Source organism: Toxorhynchites rutilus, chromosome 3 (genome assembly GCF_029784135.1).
Source record: "Toxorhynchites rutilus septentrionalis strain SRP chromosome 3, ASM2978413v1, whole genome shotgun sequence".
Lineage (NCBI taxonomy): Eukaryota > Metazoa > Arthropoda > Insecta > Diptera > Culicidae > Toxorhynchites > Toxorhynchites rutilus.
In genome coordinates, this window is record NC_073746.1 from 28,030,665 (window position 1) to 28,047,134 (window position 16,470).

At 41.5% G+C, this 16,470-nt stretch overlaps 1 protein-coding gene across 11 annotated transcripts in view; it reads right to left on the reverse strand.

Annotated features, from left to right (window-relative positions):
• The window catches only part of LOC129777510 (histone-lysine N-methyltransferase 2D), a 578,056-nt gene that overhangs the window by 288,208 nt on the left and 273,378 nt on the right, over positions 1-16,470 (reverse strand). Inside the window, exons 1-2 of one of the 11 annotated variants that reach the window (XM_055783816.1) lie at positions 2,004-3,082; positions 1,651-1,774 (exon numbers count right to left, since the gene is read on the reverse strand). The exons of 9 other annotated variants lie outside the window; for them this stretch is intronic. The gene's annotated coding sequence lies outside the window, so the exon portion shown is untranslated. Of the gene's footprint in view, positions 1-1,650; positions 3,083-16,470 lie in introns of those variants that run through there. One more of the 11 variants, XM_055783815.1, reaches the window with a different exon arrangement.

The window sequence follows — 16,470 nt, forward strand, 5'->3', positions numbered from 1 at the left end:
GAAATTTTTATGTGGGTCTGAAGTGGAAACTGGAATGGGGATAGCTCATTCAGAATTGTCTTAAACTATCTTTTTATTGGATGGTTATATCGAGTATTTCTGAATGTGGCAGATCTCTATCATGTTCTAAGTAGACACTCTTAGATATTGGGTTAGATACCCAATCTGTCAAGAATGTCAAGAAACTTTGGGTATGAAGTTGGGATTATCGTTATGATAATGTCGATACGGATAGGACCATTGTTTTTCTTTTAAAGTTTTTGCCTATTTATGATATTCGATTAATAGAAATTCATGCCTGCAACAGAGACAGTTCGCTGTTTTGTTTTATAACACTGATATCTTAATTTGGTTAAATATGAATATTATCTATTAGATAAATCGGCCAGTCCAAACCTTTGTAGGGGTATAAGGTGAGTCATCATCATCATCATCATCAATAATCTTCATAATGAAATAAGTAGTATGCAGATTATAAGGAGATACAGTGTCGATTTTCTAACACATTTTTTACAACACTTCGGAATTAAAATAACACTGGGCTAAAAATAGGTCTGCTCAAAATAGCAGATCCAGTGAACTTCTCCCCGAACGAGAAAGGTCAATTTGCGCCCTTTCCTCCTTATTGTGTGCTTCCTCCGTGTGCATTGGACTCGTCGTTGTCGTCGTCGAAGGGCATCCCCGAGCGTAGGTTGTGCGTGACAATTGGGTAGGAAATTTCCCACCGTCACCGTCCGACGAATGCGTGTGGGATGACACAGCGGCATTTTCAAATATTTGTCGCCACCGGAATCCGTCCCAAACTCAGCTGTTTGAACAAGGAGTGTACGTGGAATTATATTTCCGATCGCTGCTCAGTGCTGTCCCATCGGATGTATCGGTAATCAGGGTTGTACGTGATCCACGATGAGAATATTAAGCGAAATTAAAGCCACCGATGCTGATGGGTGAATGTTTTTCGTAGAGTATAGCGTCTGTCAGGGACGAATCGATAATCGATAGCTTCCGAGAAAGCTCCATTGTGTCTCAATCACCATGGGTAAATAAGCATTCCAAATCGTATCGAGTTCGCTGGAACTCGACGAAACGTTGGCAACAGGTTCGTATTTCGCCGACAGCGATCCCCAATTTCACGCACCAGGAAAGACAATCAGCAGTAACAAAATAACGTAATCGTGCCCTTGCCACCCTCACCATCCCCCCACCCTGCGCGCCTATACCCGCATCATAGGCAAGCATGAAAACGTTCAATAACCGCACGACATTCGATGCTCTTGCCATCGAACAGAAGGAAAGAAGAAAAAAAACATCCCGGCACGCAAAAGCAGAGCAACATATTCCTAAGGACGAAAGTCAGTCAATTTTCCTAACTTCTAACTTCTTTTTTTTTTTCTCTTGAGGTGCTTCATTCGTGCCTAACCGCTCTCCGGAAGGACTCAGCTTTTCCATTAAACGTCCGTCACTCCAGTTACTCATAAATTTTCGCACCTTTGCACCAAGAGCTAAGTAACGAAATTGGGCCCGGGCCCGGGCTCACATTTCATCCACTGAAATTGTAACTAGGGGCTGACATTCGATTGGAGAGCGTGTGTGTATATAAAAACGGGAAATTCATTCGATATTTTCCTCTCGGATATAACAATGGTTTACCTGTTCATATTAGACGATTTCACGCCTCTCTGCTAATCCTGGAGGTGAAATTCAATCCGATTAGACGGGGGGTCGATCACGGTAATCCCTGATTGGGGCGGACTTTGGTAGATCACTCGATTACCTTCGGATAATGATAAAATGCATTCACTGTATCGCACCAATTAACCTGCCAGCGAAAGGTGGATATTTTGGCTAATTCGCCTCAAACGCGTTCGTGGTGGCAAATGTTTTTTCTTCTCACTTGGGAATAAGTGATTAGAGGGCGTAAAGTGATTAGTACCCAAGTGAGCGTTGTGTCTTGCGTTGGTCACCACAACGAGCGTGAAAAAAACCGTAGGTAAACACTTTACCTTCACACCACAGCAAATTCAATTACCACTAGGCTATCACAGGCACGGGTAATGACGATGACGATGATGATGGCACTCTCTCCGGGTGGTTTGCTCACACATTAGCATTGAGAGCTGTTTTCTTTCCTTCATAACCAACTAACTGGTTTTGACAGATTGAAACACTCGGCAATTATCCCAATTAGCACTTAGCACCAGAGTCTACCGCAAACACTTTGGTTTCTTCGGTGGAGAGACACTATCCGCGGAAAGTGCTTCCTGTTGAACGTCTCGAACTTATGTAACACTAGTACACACACGTTCAGCCGCACACAGCATCCGAAAATCTTCCGCGACCGCCGAGAATGCACGCTGAAAAGTTCAAACAATCCAGGAGTTGTTCGCTATTTTACTATCCTCCGTCCCATCTGTGCTTCGCTAGGCCAAATCGTACACTCACACAGTCGCACCAGGATCCAGGCGCGAGAGATAGATCCTCAATTACACACCAACTGAGTGCCGACGGGCGAGAGTAAGAGACTGTGCGAAGCAAAACAGGATAACAGAGCACCAATTTTCCATTCGCTTTTCATCAACATGTTTTACAGTGAGCATAAAACAAAACACTATTTATGAACTTTCCTCGCCTGGTCGTCTTTGTCATCGACTCGTGAGTCGTATAGACAATTAGATTTGAGTTTTTTTTGGCACCACTCCACCCGAAAATCCACTAAATCCCCAACAAGTGCGAGTGTCAGTGGATCCCCAGACAGCCTTCAGCAAATCGCCAGCTGAATCACAAAATCCTTGTCTATTTTCTTTTATTTCCCCGAGAAGAGCTACGAAGTCACACGCACTCCCGGAGTACGTGTGTTTACCGATCACGGTGACGTCACTCACTGAACCCGGCTGACTCCGAGATGCGACGAGATTGGGTATCGCCGTCAGTCATCCAATTCCATTGAGATTAGTCGCGATGGTGCGTTTAACTCCCGACACTACCGCTGCACTACTAATCGGTAATCTCCTGCTGCAATCTTCGGAGTGGTTCGCGCACACACCACGGCAAATTGTCCTCTGCAAAAAGTACACCCGCTGCTGCCCAGCGTGTGTAGGCTTCTGCAAATCGCTTGAACTCACACAGCAGCCAGTCGTCGGGCAACACATATGGTTATTATCTGCTAAGAGTCTGGCATCTCACTACTAAAGGACAGCTAGAAAGAGAGAGGGAGAGAGCCCGCCTCACCACCAGGCGACTCGAGGATGCCGGGGCGGACACGGGAGGAACACCGAGAGTCCCTATCCCTATTTTTCGAGCTCCACAACATCCGCCCCTGATGGCGAACGAACCGAAAGACAGGAAGTGAAAAGCTTCACCATCCCGGTTTTGGTAGCGCGCTAGGCGAACACAAACCGAGCGCATGTATTGATGTGTTTTTCTTTTTGTCCTGCCCCGATCGGGACAGGACAGTCGGGGACAGGGACGAACACAGGGATGATGTTCGTCCATAATTGAAATATTGGAATAATTGATTCGGTGTGGAGTCACTCTAAAGGGGGAAATAATCATTCGGTGCATTAAATTTGCATGCACAGGAAGAGGTACCGAATATAAACAATGTATCTGGTTGACAGAAAGGTGAATTTATTTTCCGCTTTTTTTCGTTTTGTGATGTCATAACTCAAATTACAATATGTAATTTTATTTATAACTGTTAGTCAAAGTCAGTTTGAACAATTCCAAGAAAATGTATATGTTGAACCTTGGCAACATTGAGTGTTTAGGTGCCATCTGGCAATTGCATTGTGATTCGTATAATTCGTGTGATTCTGTAATTGTAATTCGAGCGCTGTGTTTTTAACAATCACGTTGTATCGTACCGAAAAATTAAATCAGGAGTGCGTCGATCAACGATCGAGTATAACTGCTTTGAAGCACTGCTTGCTCAAAATGGTCTTCCGTTTTGAGCAACCGGTTAAGGTTTTTCAAATTCAGTTGTGGAAATCAGAAGAAAAACTTTGATGCTATCGAAAATTAAAAGACGGGTGGATAATGTCGGGGACATAACCGGAGTGACGTAGGACTACATAAAGAGGGCAACTTTGTAACGTTTCTGAGTGAGCAGAATCGGTGACGTGATTATTAGCACGTCACTTACTTGGATTGTTGTATCCTGTCGCTAGGAACACAATCCACGAGGATAACAAGGAAGTAATCATGACGGTGATGGTAAGCTGGGTCCCACTGTTCTCGATCCATTTCCTTATCCTTTTATTCTCTAAAACTAAACTTCACAGTCCTATCCCTACATCAGCTGTCATTTGTGAAATGGCACTCCTAGGCGAAAGCCCTAAACGACAGCCATGACGGGGGGGAGAGTCCTGATGGTGGATACGCGACGAGTGACTAGTTCTTCTGGATTGAGCCGTGAGCGGGTCAACACGTTAATCGACATCCTCATTTGATTAGTTTGTCGAAATTTGCCTTCTCCATTGTAGTTCCGCGAGTGGAAGTTGTGTACTAAGTAGAGTCATCCGTTGATCGCCGCAATCAAACGTGCCAACCGGAAGAGGTCGTGAGTGGATCGCGAGGATAACCGCCAAGGAGTCATCGAGTCCCCACAAGTGGAAGCAGCTTCCTTCAAGACGTATCCTGAACCTGATTGTGACCTGAATCAGCGTCCTCAGCGAGCGTGTGAAGAGCGATTAGGTGCAATCAGTTCCTGTATTTGACGGGTGAACGTTGTGTCACCGTGACATTCTCTTTTTTCGTTGCAGACCCGCCCTGCCCTCATTGCTCTACCGACAACGCGAACATCTTTCGAATAAGAGAGATAGAACGAACAAAAGATATCCGCACATGCTTTCGCAGGTGACCAATTAGTTTATTAGAATCATCAATTTTATAATAATTCGTCCCGCCCAAAATATACGTTTTCTTACTAAGGGAACGTTAGTGAGTCCAATCACTCAACTCTTCAATGATTGATTACCCGTTGACCCTTTACAATTTCCTTTTACTATAAATTGTCTAGTACTTCTACAAAAATTATTTTCAGACACAATTCTCGCTCAAGATTCTTCAAGCATTTGGAAATAACATGTTTCTCCGTTGCATGAAATACCTGTTTGATACAGAGAATATTACAGAATAAAGACAGCTCAAATCGGACCATTCCTTCCTCGGGTTTAGGGCACACCAACACATTTGGCCTCCATTTTTGTTTATATAGATAGAAGATATAGGAATGCGTTATTCCGTCAGAAAATCCTTTTCATCTTTCGAACAAAAACCAATTTCGTTAGCGCCAACATCAAATGGACTAACAACGCTCAGTTAATTGTATAACATATGGGAATTCAATTTTCCGAATTCTCCGATTTTTCTCTCCGCTATATTGATCTACGGGAAGAGACGAATACAACGAAATATAGATGACTGAAATTGAACCATTCCTTCTTCGGGTTTTGCGCTTACCATTACATTTGGCCTTCCATTTTTATTTATAGATAATCACTGATTCAATTACACTTTATATCTGCCGAATATATCCAGTTACAACTTTTGTTGAATATATTTTTAAATATTAGGCTGTCAAAAAAGTCCTGCGGTATTTTTTTTGAATTTTCATTTGTTCATAAAATTAGTTACAATCATCTGTTTCAAGTCAAATATGCGCCGTTTTGTTCGATGACTTGTTCCCAACGAGATGCCAACTTCATAATACCCCTGTTATGGAAGCTCGCTTCCTTATTGGCAAAAAACTCGGATAGCCAATTTTCACAGGCCTCTTTTGTGGCTAACTTCTGACTACCTAGCTCGTTCGCCATGGACAAAAACAGGTGGTAGTCACTTGGTGCAAGGTCCTGACTATACGGCGGATGCAAAAGAACCTCCCATCCGAGCTCCCGGAGCTTCTGGCGCGTCACCAAAGAAGTGTGTGGCCTGGCGTTGTCCTGATGGAAGACAATGCGACCTCTGTTTATCAAAGATGGCCTCTTCTTCATGAGTGCTACCTGCAAGCGGTCCAGTTGTTGGCAGTACAGGTCCGAATTGAGCGTTTGGCCATAGGGAAGCAGCTCATAATAGATTATTCCTTGACAATCCCACCAAACACACAGCAGAACCTTCCTGGCCGTTAATGAGGGCTTGGCCACCGTTTGAGCCGCTTCGACCACGACCGTTTGCGCTTCACGTTGTCGTAAGTGACCCACTTTTCATCGCCAGTCACCATCCGCTTCAGAAACGGGTCGATTTTGTTGCGATTCAGTAGCGATTCACATGCGTCGATACGGTCAAAGATGTTTTTTTTGCGTCAACGTGTGTGGCACCCATACATCGAGCTTCTTTGTGAATCCAAGCTTCTTCAAATGGTTAATAACAGTTTGATGACTTATCCCCAGCTCGTGGCCGATGCTACGGCTGCTACTATGCCGGTCTTTCTCGGCTAATTCAGCGATTTTGTCGCAATTTTCGACGACAGGCCTTCCGGAGCGTGGCGCATTCTCGACGCCCTCTACACCAGAACGAAAACGTTGAAACCATCGTTGTGCGGTAGAAATGGAAACTGTATCGGGTCCATAAACTGCACAAATTTTATTGGCAGCTTGAGATGCATTTTTGCCTTTGTCATAGTAGTACTGTAAAATATGTCGGATTTTCTCTTTATTTTGCTCCATATTTGCGACACTATAACTCACGAACGACTTAACCAAACAAAACATTGTCAAGGACTATATTATAGCGCGCAAAAATAACTTTCCAACAAGCTATAGTATGACTCGATACAATGAATACAACTAGAACTACGCGCTTACAACGACACCTCGCGGAAATACCGCAGGACTTTTTTGACAGCCTAATATATTGTTTTATTTTATTCTCCTCTTGATGTGCGCTGAATAGAAAGTGCAGCGAGAAAAATTTGGTGCTCAGCGTGTTAAACAATTGCTTGAACTTTTTTAATTCAAAATTTGTATAAACTAAATGATCTATCTAAATAATCCCAAACATCAACAAGCTCAAAGAGATGCGTCTAAATTAACAGAGGCTCTCACCAAGCAAACAAAAATCAGTTTATTTATTTTGATTTTTCATTCGGATATCTCTTAAAAAGCCATCGTATTTTGTAAATAACTTTCAACTCTTTTGTAGATGATTTGGTGGCCCTGGTGGCCAATGTATTTCGTATCGTTCTCACGATGCCGAAGGCTTTGTCCTCATTTTGCAGAAGCACTTTTCTCGACCGACTGAATGCAGTCACAGGCCCTGTTCCACGAAAGCGACGGATAACGGTTGTCCATTTAATGAAAACACGATGCTTGTTGCTGCTGATATTCGTGGAACAATGGCCTCGAAGTCCCCACAAACTGCAGACATTTTATCGTCCAATAGTTTGATCGGCTTCTTGATCAGTGTGGAGAATTATACATACGCGCACGCACAATTTATCGATTCAGTTGGGTCGGTGTTTGCACTAGCTTAAACCGTACAAAACTACCGGCCGATGGAATGTCTGCAGTCTGCGGAGGCTCTTAGGCGGCTCGCACACCAGAGCAATAAGCAACTAACTACTATCAACATGCAATAAGCAATATTATCGCCAATGGATTTTTCCATTTAATTTTTGTTGATCTCGCACACCAACGCAATACGATATCGCTATCACCTTTGTAGAGCAACACATATTGCTAGCAACACAACGTGTCGGTTGAAAAGCAACTTATCGCCCATAATTTGACAAGTTTTGTACATTAAGCCGAGTGTTTGCATAATGTCAGGCGTTTTTATTGCTTTGATATACGAAGCACAACAAAATATGTTGCCTGTTGCATATTGCGTATGGCAGCTTGCTAGTTGCTTATTGCTCCGGTGTGCGAGCCGCCTTAGAGTATGCGCGCCACACAATTAAAACTCGTTGTCCGCTTTCGCCGTTGCCATCGCTACGCTCCTACCGCTCATGACACTACTCCAGCCTTTCCTGTCATTGCTGCCGCTCCATGATGGAACGATGACCTTAGCACATCCGTTCTGCTCCGCGGTTAGAAAAAGAATGATGGTTTTGGAAAGCAACGGTCAAATTTATATCATTCGATTTGCGGTGGAATCACACGTGGGAGTGGTTTACAATATGATTTTTCATTTGTACCTAAATTATATTCCGCTATTACTCTGGTTGCTCGTTTTGGTCGAAGTCATTTGAGGAGCACAAATCGGACCAATCAGAACGAGGCACACAAACGTTTGGACAATGCTTGACATTTCACAATTATTCAATTGTTTATCTCAAGAAAAATGAAATGTTATTCATTGTGATAGACGCGTAGAAATATTTCCAATCAATTGATGCAAACACCTTTGCGATCTATTAAGAAATGCTCGAGATATAAGCGTTCAGAATCTTTCATTTTTTCCTACTAGTTCAGTGCCTAGATTTGCATTTTACCCCCACATCTTCCGGTTAGACGTAGTCCTACGTCAAAATGCAAGATCGTCATGTAGCATACTGTGAAATTGAGACAAGCTTAGGTATTAATTTCACCAGAAAATACACACGATCCAGTTTATATAAGACCAGTTGAATTTCTGTCACGTAAGACGAATATTTATGTGTAGAATAGTAGATGTGTGAAAGTACTTACAGAGAAAGAAGAATGAAAATGAAGCAATCTGTGAATAACCGGGCTCCTTGCATTATGCTGTTTTGTCTCGGGACGCGGAAACCACATCTGACCTCTGCTATGGCTGGAACAAGGGAAGCGCCTCTTTTTCCGTCTTTCCAGATGAACTGTCGAACCGGGCTCGTGGTTTGCTCGTCTGGTTGCTATAAAAGGAGTATATATGTATGGTGGGAAGAACGAGTGTGCCGAGATAGTACGCATACGTATAGTACGCATAGTACGCAATACGCATTCCGGAGCCCACACACAATCCATTACGGGAGACTGATCAACAGGAGTGGAACAAAACTTCTATCATGCTAGGGCTTCAGACTCGATTCCCGTTCTTGCCGGGGGATTTTCCGTCAAAGAAATTTCTTCCAACTTCCAACACTGTGGGCACGCGTATTCTAGAGCTTGCCACTCCAGAATACATTCAAGGCGTGTTAGTTGGCATAGAAATCTCAACTAAGTACTACTGGTGGATCACACCTTTGAGGAAGTGGAGGATCCTTCCGCTGAATAGAGGCCTGGATGTTGGTAGTTCAGGGTTATGAATTCTTCTTACACTTTGGTCTTATGGAAGACAAAACCGTTTGGATGTGGCTTGTTTGGAGAATGTGAAAAAACAAACTTTGGAAAAATATCTAAAACATGGTATTTATTTTCGCGGTCGTTGTGTTTTACACCACGCTGGATAGGGTCCTGCGTATTGGCAACGAACCAGCTACCCAGCACTTCGCATTCTGAATGGGAAGGAGTGATTTGGATGGGGATAAGGATAGGGATGGAATAGAGAATCCGTCTTACCCTAATGATTAGTATTTTTTTTCATCAATATTTCTGAAGTAAAAATGAGAAAACTTCTCCGCTGATTCGATAAACTGTTAGAGAAGAGATGGTAAAATACTCATGTATCGAAAAATACCCTGAAAAATTACTTCATAACAATGAGAACCTTATTTTCTGCAGAGGAAAACTTACATCGTGCTGCTCTTTGTAGTTTACCTTTTTGTTTTTATTTACAGTTTTAACAGAAAGCCAGCTAGATGTACACAGTAAGTGTCAAAGGTATTGATACACTGTATTGCAGGTTTGTAAATCATTAAAATTTAAAATAAATATGTAATTTATCAATTATAAAGGGATGTCCGTCTTTCCCGACATACCCCTGCTGATAGATAAATTTAATAGCAATGAAAAAATGCAGGTTTTAACACACTGTCATATTGGACTCCTTTTGATACACTGAGCTACTTTGAACATCCTATCTTTCCAATGTTTCCTAATACAAATGTTTTTTTTTTAATTTGTATATTTATCATGAAACAATAGTTGTGATATTATTTTTCATTTAACGCTTTCAGAATTCTACCATAATACGTTTTGAAAACAATGAAAAGCTCCAAGAGTCAGAAAGAAGTGATTTACATCTCTAGGGAAAAAAAACATTGTAATAACAATGTATACCATTCATAAATCACTGTAAGTTGGTAATTTTTGGTAATTCAGTAGCAATTGCGCAGTTTTAATTTTTGTTGTGTTTTGACGTAGGATGATTTTATGAAATAGGTGATCTTCGTCCGGCTCGAAATTATATTTATTTTTTTATATGAAATCTTTCGAACATTCACGTTTTCTTACCGAGCGAACGTCCGTTGGTTCAATGGCAGAACTTTCCATTGATTGATCTTTAAAATTCCCAATTGGCTCTTTACAATTTCCATCTACTACATTGGACTCAGGAGTGGGTTATGGATCCGCGTTTCATCCATTCTCACAAAACGTCGAAAGAAGCCCACTCGATTACGCTTCAACAACGCCAAACCGATTGTTGAATCATCAACACGCCGCTGTTTTCGGTCGACGGTCAGCAAACGAGGCACCCATTGCGCGGATAGCTTTTCCATGTGCAAAATGTATCCCACTCGTTCTTTTGAAATCCCTACGGCTTCAGCTAACTCGTGTAACTTCACTTTTCGATCGTTCAAAACAATTCGATGCACTTGTTTAAGATTTCTGGATTCGTAGCCTCTTTTGTGCTTCCAGAGCGAGGTGCATCTGCGGTGCTCGTACGGCCCATTTTAAATTCACTAAACCACCGATTAACTGTTGTTCTTAAAGTAGCAGAAGTGAAATAACAGTGCGTCAACCACTCCATTAATTGTGCAGGAGTTTTTCCTATCAGAAAACAATGTTTGATCAAAACAAGATATTCCTCTTTTACGATTTTCTATACGATTCCTCAGGTATTGACACTTAAACAACTGTAGTTTGCGATCAAATAAACGAAATGTCATGAAACTTCACAAATAAGCTAGTGACAGTTGAACCTCTCGAAATGAATCTTGTTCATCTTTAGTGGAGACATCTGTTAAAAAATTCTGGGACTGTTTAGCACATGTAGAAGATTCACCCATTCACGACGTGAGAGCCGTGGCATCTTTTATGCTATAAGAAAAATGAGAGGCGTTTTTTCAATAAGAAATGACAATTTTCAAACGACTTCTCTGGTATGCGGAGGCCTGTTCACGCTTCCGATGACCTATCTACCGATTAAGGGCTGCTTAGGTATGGACAATTATGAGAACTGACGTCTGGTGATCTTAACGTTGACTCTATGTGGGATTCCTCTTGTAGATCAAACTCTGGATTATTATGGACGGGTTTACATTCTGGACTTTTATGGCTTATAATAAGATGCTTCCTTTGCTTTCGTTCATTTCTTACTCTACTCTCGCACCGTGAGGACTCGTTTGTGTGGGACCAAGCACACAGCTCGTTAGTCTTTCGGTGGTAAGGCACCACGAAAGCAGCTCGGATAAGTGCACCGGCCGCGAAGAGTGTGACCACATCGCTATCGACCGGGAACTTTGCGTGAAATTCGTCGCTATCAGAAGTCGACCGAATTGCTGATCCGCCATCTACCTTTGTAGCATTTGATTCGTGGAATTGCTCAGGACTTCAAAACCGAGTTGCGCTTCCAAAGTTCCGCGGTTATGACGCTGCAGGAGGCCTATTCGAAGATACCAATCTGTGTGCTATCCATGCAAAACGCGTCACATCATGCCCAAGGACATCCAGCTGGCCCATCGTATCCGAGGAGAGCGTGCTATTAGCTTAGCATAAAATCAACGGCCCTTTTCAGGGTTCCAAATTTGATGGATAAGAGTTCAGAAAAGTTTTTTGCAGGCCGAACTGAAGAAGCATTTAACGAAAATCGTAGTGTCGATGATAATTCGATACCGATAAGTGCCATGGATATGGATTTGATAATGAAGAATATGAAATATATGACATGATGTAGTGAATATATCCCCATATCAAAGAAATCACTTTGATGAGACTGTTTGCCGCTTGTTGTTTTTAATTGTTGGGACGAGGGGATTATTTTTGCTGAGTAAATTCCAAGAAAAAATCCATCCCTTCTTTAAGCGTGATTCATTCTGCTTCGGATCATTTCATACAAATTTCATACAAAAGATAAAGTGTCCAAGAGTTATATGATTGCTATCTATTGACTTGAAAAATTGTTTCAATAGCTTAATAATAGCTTCGAAAACAAGTTATTGAAATCATTCGTATCCGTATGTAGCGCGCCCTCTTGGAAACCCATTAATCTTATTGGAATGTGAGATGGGGAAGCTCATACTCACGTTTATGCATTATGCTGTACTCTTCCAATTAATTTCGTTTTTGCAGGCCGAACTGAAAAATTTTCAGTCGAGTTAACTCTCTTTTACAGTAATGTTTTTGAATCCGGACGGTTTTTAATCCGGACACTTTGCATTACATTCAATATCATATCACAGCCATAACATTTTTTTCATGTTGAATTTATGCGATTAATAGTTACTAATATAGTTACTGATAGTTACTTGATAGTTACTAATCAATCGTATTAATTCAACATGCATAAAATGTTGTGGCTGCGGTATGATATTAAATGTAACGCAAAGTGTCCGGATTCAAATAAATTACTGTATACTTACTTCGATGTTATTCGTTTCTCTCTCAGGCTAAGCTACGAATATAATAAAGAGGGTGGGGTTTACATTTTATACTTTTATGGTTTATAATATGATGCTTCCTTTGCTTTCGTGAAGAGACGAATGAACTCTCAGAGTTTAAAGTCTCTCTAATTCAATACCTTCCTTCCTTCCTGCTTTCGTTCATTTCTTACTCTACTCTCGCACCGTGAGGACTCGTTTGTGTGGGACCAAGCACACAGCTCGTTAGTCTTTTGGTGGTAAGGCACCACGAAAGCAGCTCGGATAAGTGCACCAGCCGCGAGGAGTGTGACCACATCGCTATCGACCGGGAACTTTGCGTGAAATTCGTCGCTATCAGAAGTCGACCGAATTGCTGATCCGCCATCTACCTTTGCAGCATTTGATTCGTGCTCAGGACTTCAAAACCGATTTGCGCTTTCAAAGTTCCGCGGTTATGACGCTGCAGGAGGCCTATTCGAAGATACCAATCTGTGTGCTATCCATGCAAAACGCGTCACATCATGCCCAAGGACATCCAGCTGGCCCATCGTATCCGTGGAGAGCGTGCTATATTAGCTTAGCATATAATCAACGGCCCTTTTCAGGGCTCCAAATTTGATGGATAAGAGTTCAGAAAAGTTTTTTGCAGGCCGAACTGAAATGAGCATTTAGCGAAAATCGTGGTGTCAATGATAATTCGATACCGATAGGGGCCATGGATATTGGATTTGATAATGAAGAATATGAAACACATGACATTATGTAGTGAATATTTCCCCATATCGAAGAAATCACTTTGATGAAACTGCATTATAAAATTATTTGTGTACGAATGCCGCAATCGATAGGCGACTCTAATTTGCGCTGGGTTATTTCCTCGGAGGACTCGATTCCTCCTTTGAGCAATAATAATCTCTTTCTGGCAAAACGAAGTGATATGAATCACATTATTCGAAAGATAAAATGAAGATGTTTTCTGCCAATTTTCTTCATCCTCCAAACATCTCTTTCTCCCGTTTGTCGTTTTTGCGTTCGCTAATCCTTTCTCACAACACACATTTCTCACTTGAGAAATTGTTGAGTAAACATCGTTTGCCAGTGCGCGTAGAGCGGGAATTCCTCAAGATTCATTGCACCTCTAATAAATTGCCGAAAGACGTGGTCTTACATTGATCACACTTGATTGAAAAATCCAAAACGAAATGTATTTGGTCGCAGCATTATATGAGTAAGAAGCAAATGATTACTCGAATATTACATGATTTTGGCGATGCGAAAATTTTTCCGTTTTTCATGTTATGCATCCAACATTGGATACGAAAATTATCTACTGATGGGGGAAAACAATAGAAGCTTTCCTGTCAATTGCGATTGATTGAAAAATCACAAAACCAAATGTATTTGGTTGCAGTGTTGTATGGATAGAAAACATTAAAATAAACTCTTTCGCATGAATGTATTTTTCAATTCCCAGGGGAACTGGTAGATTATTTTTCAGCAACGATGATAGCAACGAGGATTCCGCGCGTGTATGTGTGTGTGTCGGCTGCTCCGATGTTTCAAGCGGAACCGTGGCATCACTCTCCTCCTGATGGATTCCCTTCTGGCCTAAGGTGTACAAACAGGCTCTTGGTAACACCGTTCATCAGCGCTTTCATGATAAACGAAGTGACCTTCATCACAACAGCGACAACATGCTCCAGTCGCTGTTCAATTATAACTGAGTGGGTTTACGAGCGGCGCTCGCTTATATACCGATTGGTGATTTCAATAGCCTATTTTGAAAGCAATTTTAAGGCTATTGAAACAAGTTTTTGGATGAAAAAGTAACAAGTATATGACGCGTAGACATTTTATCTTTCGAATGAAGTGTTCATCATACCATTTCGTTCAGTTGTTTAAGAGCTATTAACGCTCAAAATCTCGGTCTCCGGCGTAACGCTTTCGTTTTCGAAACTTTGATTTTACACCCCGGTATAGAAATGAAAGACGTAGTCCTACGTCAAAAATCGTCAAAAAACGACTTTTCAGACAAGTATTGACCAAGTGCCGAAAAGTCAATTTTTTTCGAAAACCCTGATTTCCTTTTTGGTCTTCAAAAAACTCAAACTTTGACCGCTGACTAGTAAATGAAGTCCGATCGAGCTGATATTTTGCATGGGGTAGTTTTTCGTGGGAATCAACATTTTTAATCAAGTTCGCTTTGAAAATTCGAGGGTCACTTTTTTTCTCATACACCCATTGGGACTCTATTGTACACTATGGTGCCAATGAAAATGGTCATCTCGAATTTCAAAAAAGTTTCCCCGTGAAAATGTTTACCACCTTGAAGAAACACCCTGTGCAAAATATCAGCTCAATCGGACTTAAGGGAGAGTGGCTCAAGGCGGTCAAAGTTTGTGTTTTTTGAAAATCGTAAAATCAAAATAGGTAATCCGGGGGAGGTATGAATGCTTTGGTGGTTTGAGTTGGTATTATTCCTAGGATAGTCTTATCCATTAGCCATACGGATATTGCGATGCCACAGTTGATCAGACTTTCTTATTGAAACGAATACTGCAGCCTATGTCAGGTAGCCTTTTGGACACTAGATAGTAGATGGAATTTTAGTAGCATTGTATATTTCGTGGCACAAGATCTAATTCTTGCCAATACTGTTTGAGTGAAGGCTGTGCGTGTTCCTGCAGTACCGACAGCTGGAAAATATTCTAGACGTCTTTTGAACTTGAGTTTCTTGGAAAGCCTTCACACATATAACATCACTGTGAGCCCGAGTCCAGCAACGCACGGACGAACATCGAATTTCCGAATTAATCTATAATGATTACAACGGCAGTCGTGAGCAATATTGTACGTGATAGGTTTTGTATATTCACTGTGGGTGCATTGTGATAACTTGTGTTGGAGCTGTCTGTGGCGAATCTGTGTGATTGAGCTGTGCTTGTATTCATGACATAATTTACGAGTGATTCCGTGTTGTGTCTAAGCATTTGCTGAATGTGTGTTGGGTGAACTTTGGGCATTTTTTTTTATCCCATTTATTTATCAGGCTCATTAGCATCTGTAACAGAGCCGGGTTTTTACCGTGTACATGTACATATATTTATGTTTCTATAAATTGTAAATTACACAGTAGAAGTGGTAGCCATTTAGGCGTTAGATTTTCTGTTCCATTACATTATGGTAAATTATACTGTAGTAGCCATTTAGGCGTAAGGGTATTCTATCTGTTCTTCCATTGTGCAGCAGACCGGACAGCGGAGACAATTGATATTGATCATTGTTGGGTTATTTATAGAACAGCAGCCCGATGTTTCTTGCAGAGCAGAGCAGATGTATGGATGAATCGATCTTTGTTCCACCGTGGATCGATCTCCATAGCTGATGTAGGTTGCGTGGACGTAGTTATTCTATAACAACACAAAGATGGTCAATTGAGGGCCCTGAGTTTGAACTCACGATCGATCGCTTAGTAAGCGAACGCGTAACCAAGTGTAACCAACTGTCCTTCATGTCCGACCGTCCTGAAGGATGAACTTCTATGGAGGAGTGTATGATGGTGTTGACCATAATGGTGACACGACTCCCGAGTACTGAGTCTGGCTATGTCTGCAGGAGACAAACAATTGAAGCAAAGTGAATTTCCTCTGACTACATTTACTCGATCTGGAACATTCATTTCAGAAAATCTGGAACACCTGAGAATCGAATAAACAGGTTCTGAACAGAAAATAAATATATTGTGTTGAATACTCATATGACAGATGGTAAGACCACTCACCAATTAGTTCAGTTTTGAAATCTCGAAAATTTTTCATGTGCGTCTTTTGAAAAAT